General features: G+C 40.0%; 1 protein-coding gene across 1 annotated transcript in view; it reads left to right on the plus strand.

The window, feature by feature from the left end:
* The window catches only part of gpr158a (G protein-coupled receptor 158a), a 92,364-nt gene that overhangs the window by 1,511 nt on the left and 81,907 nt on the right, over positions 1 to 8,946 (plus strand). The window lies entirely within an intron of this gene.

Here is an 8,946-nt window from a genome sequence, read left to right on the forward strand (position 1 = left end):
AAAACCACATTTCCAAAGCCTAACACAAATGTGCAGCGCCTTCACTTTTTCAGCAGAACAATATATTTATGTAACAATGACTTTTTTTGTCAACCTAAAGGTGTGCTCAGGTGAGCTTACCCTCCACTACATCTCCAAACCTGGATAAAGCTTTATAAGGTGATCATACCTGCCTTACAGCTTCCCACTAGCCTCCTCTTGTTACATGAGGGTGGGGTGGGGGGTGGGGGTGGGGGTTTCTTCTCTCCTCCAGTCTGACAAGACGGCGGGATGCTAAAAATAACCCAGGGTGTTACTGGATGTAACAGCGGTGGAAACCTCTGGCTGCAGGCACTAATTCATTTTTCATACTCACAGGGGATGCACTCAGGAAATGCCTTGTGCCCTTTCTTTTACCTTCTTCAAGAGAGGAGGCTGTTAAATCTGCAATGAGTTCCGTAAGAAAAACAAGCTCAGCAGCAGCAGCAGCAGCAGATGAGGATATTTGGTTGAATTTCTCCAAACCATAAAACCTCCTCGGCTGCAGCTCGATGCTATAATGAGCCATGTTTTATTCCAGCAATAGTGACATGCACTGAAAGAGTCAAGTGTTAAAGCTCCATAGGATCCCGACTAACATCTCCTCAATGAATATTTAATCCAGATCACTAGTTGTGTTTGTACTGCCTTCAATGAATCTTTCATTGATACACGCTAGTTGCTCACAGGCTGGCACGGATTGCAAATGAGCAAAAACCTTCAGTGATTATACTGTAATAGGCTATCAGCTACCTGGTGTTATCCCACACTAAATCCTCTCAGAGCAGCTTCACAGCAAAGCTCAGACTCCCACTAAAGCAATCTGAAGTCAAACCTGTCTGACACACCAACTCTAGTTTATTAGTGAAACCAGACTTTTTGTTTGGAGATTTCTTGTCCCCAAAGGATCTGAGTTACAGACATTTTTATTAAACCAGTTCAGCTGAAGCCTTCTCCATAACCCACTGCAGGCGATGTATAGGTATTTGTATTGTGTGAAATCCCTGAAAAGCTGTCTGTAAAGAACAGTAAAGAAACAGGAGAGTACAATCTATACCATAATTTACAGTTAAGTGTTTTACCAATCAGAATATTTACATTTTAGTGCTTTTCTTGGTTCTTGGAACATTAAAATCTTCTAAATATCTCCTCATACTCTTAAAGTAGACATGAAACACTACATGTATAAAGGCTAATTTACACGCCATTTGTTAACTACACCCTAACTGACGATTAAAAATCAGAGTGTCAGACTTCAGCTTGTCTGTCTGGTGAACTATCAGTGCACCAGACTCAAACAGGCTCTCCCCCACACAGTCCTCATTTAGAAAATGCTCTAAAAACCCTAAAATTATGGCCAGTAGCTGGATTTTCCCATTTCAGTGCAGCTAGCAAAACAGCGAAGAACCACTTAATGCTAAAGAGACTGAAAGTGAACAGTATATCGTATTTGTTTTTATTATTTTAATTATTATTGTTATTTATTTATTTTTTACAAAACCCCATTGCTACAGTCAGTTGCAGTCCAAAAGTGGCCTCCTTAGGCTGCTTTTTAGTTTTTGTGTCCTTATTTTCCACTGAGGTATCATACTTGTTTCAGACATTAATATAAGTTAAATATAAATATTCAAATAAAAAGTAATGTCTCCCTAAAAAAAAAGAGTAAAAATAAGAAAAACTAAGGAGCTTTAAATATTCCAAAGTTAAAGCACATAGGTTTGTGCTATTAAAGAATGGATTTAGTCTATTGGTTAATTCCACAGTTTTCAACTGCAGCGCTGTTTGTTGGTCTTAAACCAATGATGGACTTCATGCCACTCCAGACTGCCCTCATGTTGGTCTGCTGGATTTTCCACTCCAGTTTTCTCCTGTAGTTGTCCATATCCTTCTTGATGGATTTCTTTAGGATACTTTAAGCTTCTCTCTCCTCCATACTGCCAGCTCTGAAGGTCCTCGTTTTCTTTTTAAGGAGTGCTTTGATGTCCTTTGTTACACATGACTTGTTGTTGTTCCTTTGGAATTATGGAGTCGGTGCAGAAATTTATGTAGACTGATCAATTTTACGCTCCCATCAATGTCCTCTCACTACGACTCACAGAGGACTGGCCAACCATTCCCCTCAGAGCGGCCTGGCAGGGCCACAAAAGCATCCTATGACCATATACTCACCATCCGTGGGGTCAGAGGCTGCTTCTTGACTAGAGGGACACAGTAGAGGGTTAGGTAAATCAGGTTGCGATCTGAGCTACTAAGCAGGATGAAGTGGGAGGAATAGTATTAGTCCTTAACATTTGCATAAGATCTGTTGTTCTTTCATCTCTCCTCTCCTGCTCTGAACATAAATATGTGAGAATATTCACCTCTCATCCGAGAAGCTTCTCGGATGAGAGGTGAAACGTCTTCAAGTAACTTAAAGAAGTCCAGACGCTTTTCTTTGCAAGCTCCTTTGACTACGATGACCTGGATGACTGGGAACCTTCACAGACGTGAGAATAGTCTTCTCTCAAAAATGCATGTTGCTTTTCTGATTGATACCAAGCCATATTAAATCAAGCCACATAAGCAGTTTTAATCAATTGTGTACTTTCAGCTGCATTCAGTGAGGTTCAGATGAATTTTGCAGACCCAGGCTAGTGGTTTCAGCCTTTATGATTAGTCCGGTTCATTGGCTTCTTGCAGTGGCTTTGTATACACTGTGTAAAAGTGTTGAACTACCCCATTACTAATGAAGTCAATACTCACCAAATCTCATCTTTTTGCCATGAGAGGATCTCAAAGATTGCATCAAATGTGTGCTGATTCAACCTGAAATATAACAGGACACATGGAGATGAGATGAATAGTCCTAGGAGAAATATTGCAGTAGAACTTTTGAACCTCTCACTACCCTTTCTGTCTGGTTTCCTTCTCTCTCTCCTGTTGACCCAAATGTTAGAAAGAAATTTAAATTGTTAAGAAAGGACATGCTGTTCTCATTAATCACTGGCGTGGTCTTGAAAAACTTGACAGTCAGCTTGGTTCATGTGTACCACTTGGCTTTGAAATACATATTTTGCACAGTCAAGCTCAGTGTTGGTCAAGTTACTTGAAAAAAGTAATCAGCAACTAATTACTGATTATTTCCCCCCAAAAATAATCACGTTACTTTACTGATTACTTATTTTCAAAAGTAATTAATTACTTAGTTACTTAGTTACTTTTTAAAAACACGATTTACAACATGAATAGGTGATAAATAGATCTTTCAGGCCAATTCTACTTTTTCTGCATAATCCATCATACAAAATGTAATCAAATGGAAAAGTCTTTTTTTAAAAACTTGTTTTATTAGTTTCAATCTTTTAACTTTATGCATCAAGCAAAAATTTAATTATATGCAACATTCACTGACTGGAAGAAATTAGTTTAACATTTAAACCTATTTTCTGCACATTCCAGCACAAAAAATAAAATATTTTTTGTGTTTACACTAACTCTTTCAAATAAATGCAAGTGAAACACAGAAGAAAATAAATAAAATCAAAGACTAGCGGTCCTTTTGCTCTATTTTCACCTGTACAGCAGGAGTGGGGTAGGCGGAGGTTTACCCTGGTGCAGGTGTGCCGCAGCGGTCAGTGGAAGAATTTGCGAGTTTCTCTGTGAATTTCACATTACTCGGTGCTTGCTCGGAAGTTTAGGGGTTTTCTTCCCACGCAGTGAACAACGGACGCTAATGTTTTTGTCACTTTTTACGGAATCAAACTCAAAGTAAGGTCAGTACTTCCACGCTTTAAACCTGCATGCTCATACTCTCTCCCGCACTCCATTGTTGATCTGCACACAGCTGTTGTCACACTGGCTTATGTCATTATCATGAGACACTCTCGCAAGAAAATCACGGTTGTAGTAACGCAGTAACGCAGCGTGCTTACGGGAAAGTAACAGTAATCTAATTACCCTCTTTGCAATAGTAATCCCTTACTTTACTCGTTACTCAAAAAAGTAATCGGATTACAGTAACGCGTTACAAGTAACGCGAGATGAACACGTTACTGCCCATCTCTGGTCAAGCTCTTCTTTTTTTCCACATTGTCGTGCCCTTTTTCCAGGTTTGTATCTTTCCGCTGACGCTTGTATCAGAGTAGCAGGCGGCTCACCCTGCATCCTCCCAGCGCCTCAGCAGCCTGCCAGATAAGAAACAGGAGAGGAAGGGAAGTGCTGGCTAATATAGCTGCCTCAGACATCAGTTCTCCTCCGCTTCCCCTCCAGATGAATACACAATCAATACAACAATGAATTAATAATGAAAGATGTAGAACAACAACCCTGCACGGGCTGTCTTTATTTCCAGCCTCAGTCACTTCCTCTTTAGGGTGATGATGTTGCAAGCAGCAAGGTGACTCGTTTGGACTTTTTCGTGCCTCTGGCATATGGAAATTAACACAAACCGAGACTACCCCCCCCCCCGTCGCCCCTTTTGCTTGTTGAACGTGCAGGTGCTAAACAACTTATGTGACTTGTCGAAGCAGAAGTGTGCGGACGTTCGTTTGCGATAGATCGACCTGTTGTTTCTGCGAAGGTGCAAGAAATCGCACCTCTCGCACTTCGTCTCTTTCCTTTCCAGTCTGTCTCTTCAGCTGCGCTCAAGGCACAGGGGAGACAGCTTAGCCCGCACAGAGAGGATTGGCTGTTTCCAAGTGTGCAGTGTGTATCTGTGTGTGTGAGCGTGTGAATGCCATTGGTAGAGGTTCAGACATTCTTCAGGATGACACTTTGTAGTCCTAATTGGCAGATCACTCTAACTTCAGATAGAAACTCATGACAGCAGAGGCACAAATAAAGAAAAAAGTGTTAGAACAAACAAAAGAAAGTAAGGGAAGGAAAGTGAGGCAGGCGCATTACTTCAAGCTCACCTTTCACAACACAGACCTTAATTGCTTTGAGGCTGGAGCTCAGGCAGTTTCACCGGCAGCAGCAGGAATAAGCAAGATTAAATGAAGCTTAAAAGCAAAACTAAATGGTGAAAAGTATGCATTTTCAGCTTATCTCTCAAAAAGGCCAAATAAGTTCTAACTATGTGCAGGATCCTCTACGTTTTTGCTTTGCCTCTCATTTTACTATTAATGCAGCTCTGTCTGGACAGCCCGAGTGCTTTGTGATACCCAGCATGTAACAGAGTGGGAGGCCTGGAGCTCCAGGAGGAGCCAGCAGCATCTGCTTCCATGGACTCCATCCAGAAACAAATAGGAAGAAAATCCCACAATTCCCGAGGCTAAATGCAATAATGTTTGATGCTAAACTGAGATGAAAGGTGGTAGGAGTAAAAAAAAAAATGCATCCAAGAGGTAAATTAGATTTGCAGCTAAGCATACCAGCAAGGAGAAAACTAAACTGTACACACAGAAGGAAGCTTTTAAACCCGATGAGCAAAAACGAGTCCGACCTTGTAGATTTTCCATTGAGTGCGACCTGGAGGAGGCAGGGGTTAAATATCCCCGAGGCGCTGCTTCTCTTACTGCTGACGTCAGTGGGACTCCGCTGCTCAGTAAGGTGGCCTGTCAAAGCCTTCAGCCAGTAAATGTCAACATTAAGGAAAATCGAACTACTCAGGTATTAAAGAGTGCTGTTTGGTAGGATTTGTTTTTTGCTAATAACTATGTAAGGTTATCTTTAATGACCTAGTCTAACAGAGTAAGGACTGAGTGCTGTGCTGCGTTTGGAGAATTTATAAAGATTTGGACTGTTGTTAGATTCCATAAATTGACAAAAATACAGGAAGATATTACAGAAGATAACTTATAATAAACATGACAATTACAATGACAACATAACCCTCAGCGAAGACGACAAATAGAAGGAAATTCAGCTTTAGGATAGGTGATATGTAATACACAGAAGTGCTGCAGCTGGTCCTTTGGTGTATCTCTCCAATATTGCCATGGAAGAATCGCTCCAGTTTCATCTTGTCTGTCAGGAAAATGTTCATGTTTGTACAATTTGGTACATATTTTTACATAGAAAAGAAAGGTACCCAGAACTGAGTAGTTCATTCAGTAAATCTGTTCTGTAGCTCAAATGCTTTATGATCATTTATCATCATTTATTCATAATCGCTAACATACCTCCGTCTTACTTTGGAAGACGGGTTTTAAAGGGGCAGTCCACTGCAAAATTCATCAAACTATTCCTGCATTGGTTATGAATCTAGATTGCTTTGGTGTGATTTGCACAGTTATGGAGATATAGGAGAATTACATGGCATTGGTGGTAGTCGATTAACCAACAATACATTTAGAAAAACTCAGCAGCAATGTCTCTTTCCAAAAATTAAGACTTGGTTAGTTAAAAAAAGGTGAATGTGGACACTAGAAAAAATAGTTCCTATATTCAGCCTGCAATATATTTATAAAGTATCCGGTCGTGATTTATGGAAAGAGACGCTGCAGCTGTATTTTGTTGTTGTTGCTTTGAGCACCACAAGGCAAGAGTCATTTACTTCCATTATATTCAAGAGAAGGTAGACATCTCTACAGCAAATATATTTCCAAAACTGGGAACTCACACCAAAACAATCTAGATGGATAAACAGCGCTACAAGCCAGAGGGAGAAAAAAATACACAGAAATTGGATTTTGGGGTGAACTTTTCCTTTAATGACACGAGCGTACCGACTATAAGAGAAAGTGCCAGCACTCTGAAGAAGAAGCAGTCTTTATTCACTTTCTGTCACAGCCACTTCCCCGCAGGCGCTGTGTCTTTTTTGATGACCAGAGACAGGACTCAATAAAATAACCCAGGTTGCACTGAAATAATGGTAGACAAGCAGCATCGTGCCCGGCGGCTCAACTCACATTTTCTACGTGTCCTGTTAGCTTAATGCATTTCCATCACGTAAGGGACATTTTTCCATGAGAAAGCTGCACGGGTTCCTGCATTGTGATGGTTCCACGGCATAATGCACAAATTGTGCCCTCCTAAAAGGACAGCACCGTGTTCTTGTTGAGACCCGGAGTAGGAGATATGTGCATGCAAGTTCATGCAGGCTTGCAACTCCTTTGGCTACACTGCTAAAGGATGACTTTTAAGCTTTTGTGTTTTCATCTCTTTTGCATTAACTTTGGTTTAAGGGAATGTTTTGCTTCAGTTCCAGACAGTATGTGAATACTTCCATCATTCAAAGTTGCACTTTGTTACATGTAGCACAGGTCTGCTCAAGATGTGTTTTGTAAAAATACTCAAAATATTTACCTACATTAGGTGAGGGTGCCACGTGGATAGAGCATGCAGAAGGCAGTGTACAGCATGCCCACCGATTAAGTCATTGGACTTTAACCTCCACAGAATAATCAAACACTGATTTTTTTTTTTTTTTTTGCTAGGGAACTGGGAGGTTAAATATCACTTAATTTACAAGAACCAGTTTCAGCTTCATAAGATAAGATAAGATAGAACTTTATTAATCCCTCGGGTGGGTTCCTCTGGGAAATTCGATTTCCAAAAAGCACAGCACCGACAGAAGTTCAGAGTTACAGAATATTATATATATATATACACACACACACACATACACACACAGATATAAATACAGAGACAAATATAAATAAAATATACGAAGGGGATAAATATAATAAATAGGAATAAAAATAAAAATACAAGTGAATTGCACATTTCAAGTATTGAGTCTATTGCACTGTTGACTATTTACAAAAAGTATTGCACAAGGTATTGTACAGTGAGGTGAAGAGGCACTACAGTTTAGTTGTTCCCCCCTCCTTTGTCCTCCTGTTTCCCCTCCCTCTCCCCTCCAGAGAGGAGTTAAACAGTATGATGGCGTGTGGGACAAAGGAGTTTTTAAGTCTGTTAGTTCTTGTCTTGGGGAGAAGCAACCTGTCACTGAACAGACTCTTCTGGTTGTTAATGGCCATGTGCAGAGGATGCCCAGCATTGTTCATAATGTCATAACAAGCATCCGACAATGCGTATAGATGTGATGTACAGTATTTATTAACCATTACCAGTGCTTTATCAATAAACCTTGCAACTGTACAATAACTGTCCAGATAACTGTCTATAAAGCAGTTTTAAAACAATCAGTAAACTTTTAAACTATTGATCACTAGCTTCTTAGCTAAGAAGCTAAGAAGCTCTTAGCTTCTTAGCTTCTTAGCTAGTGATCTAAATAGTGAAGGGATAGTGTCTACACATCTGAAACAAGGTGCTTTATGAATTTATGGTACCTTCCAATTGTCTTGTATTTACCATGACAAGGGTAGATATTGGAACCCAAATTCTTGTGTCTTGAGTTTGACCTTGAATTTTTTGGCAACAGTTAGCTGTGCTAAGCTATCAAATCATGGATAAGCCTCTCTACAGAGGCATTAGGCAGCGAAGAGCGTAAATGAGATCTTCTAGAACGTGAATAGAAAGTGAATAACGTTCTGCAACTTCAACTCACTACGGGCAAATAACTGCAGATGATGAGAAATGGGCAGTACCTAAGATAAACTTTTCACAACTTTAAGGTGAGTAACTGAAGCAAATGCCAGTGCGAGAGAACAATAATGTTCATTGACATATTACTTGGTAGAACAAATGTGAGAGGATCACATAGGCAACCACAGCCTGGAATGGCGCCATCAACTTCAAAGCAGCGTGTGATAAGGAAATCGTTTCTAGTGTGTACACAGCTTAATGGGTCATTTTAGCATTTTAGTAAGTGGTTGATAGGCAACGTGATGACATCATACCCATGTGCCAAATGTAATTGCTCAGCTTCTGATTGTGGAGGAGCTTGTAGTAAACATTTGAAATTTTAACCCTGCACAATGAAAAGAAGAGACTTATATTAAATATGTTTTTTTTATTCTTTACCAGTGTTGGGTAAGTTACTTTAAAAAAGTAACTTAGTTACATTACTAGTTACTTCTCTCAAAAGTAACTCAGTTACTT

The sequence above is a fragment of the Pundamilia nyererei genome, unplaced genomic scaffold, assembly GCF_000239375.1.
Source record: "Pundamilia nyererei isolate P.nyererei 1_Seehausen unplaced genomic scaffold, PunNye1.0 scaffold00037, whole genome shotgun sequence".
In the NCBI taxonomy this organism is placed as follows: domain Eukaryota; kingdom Metazoa; phylum Chordata; class Actinopteri; order Cichliformes; family Cichlidae; genus Pundamilia; species Pundamilia nyererei.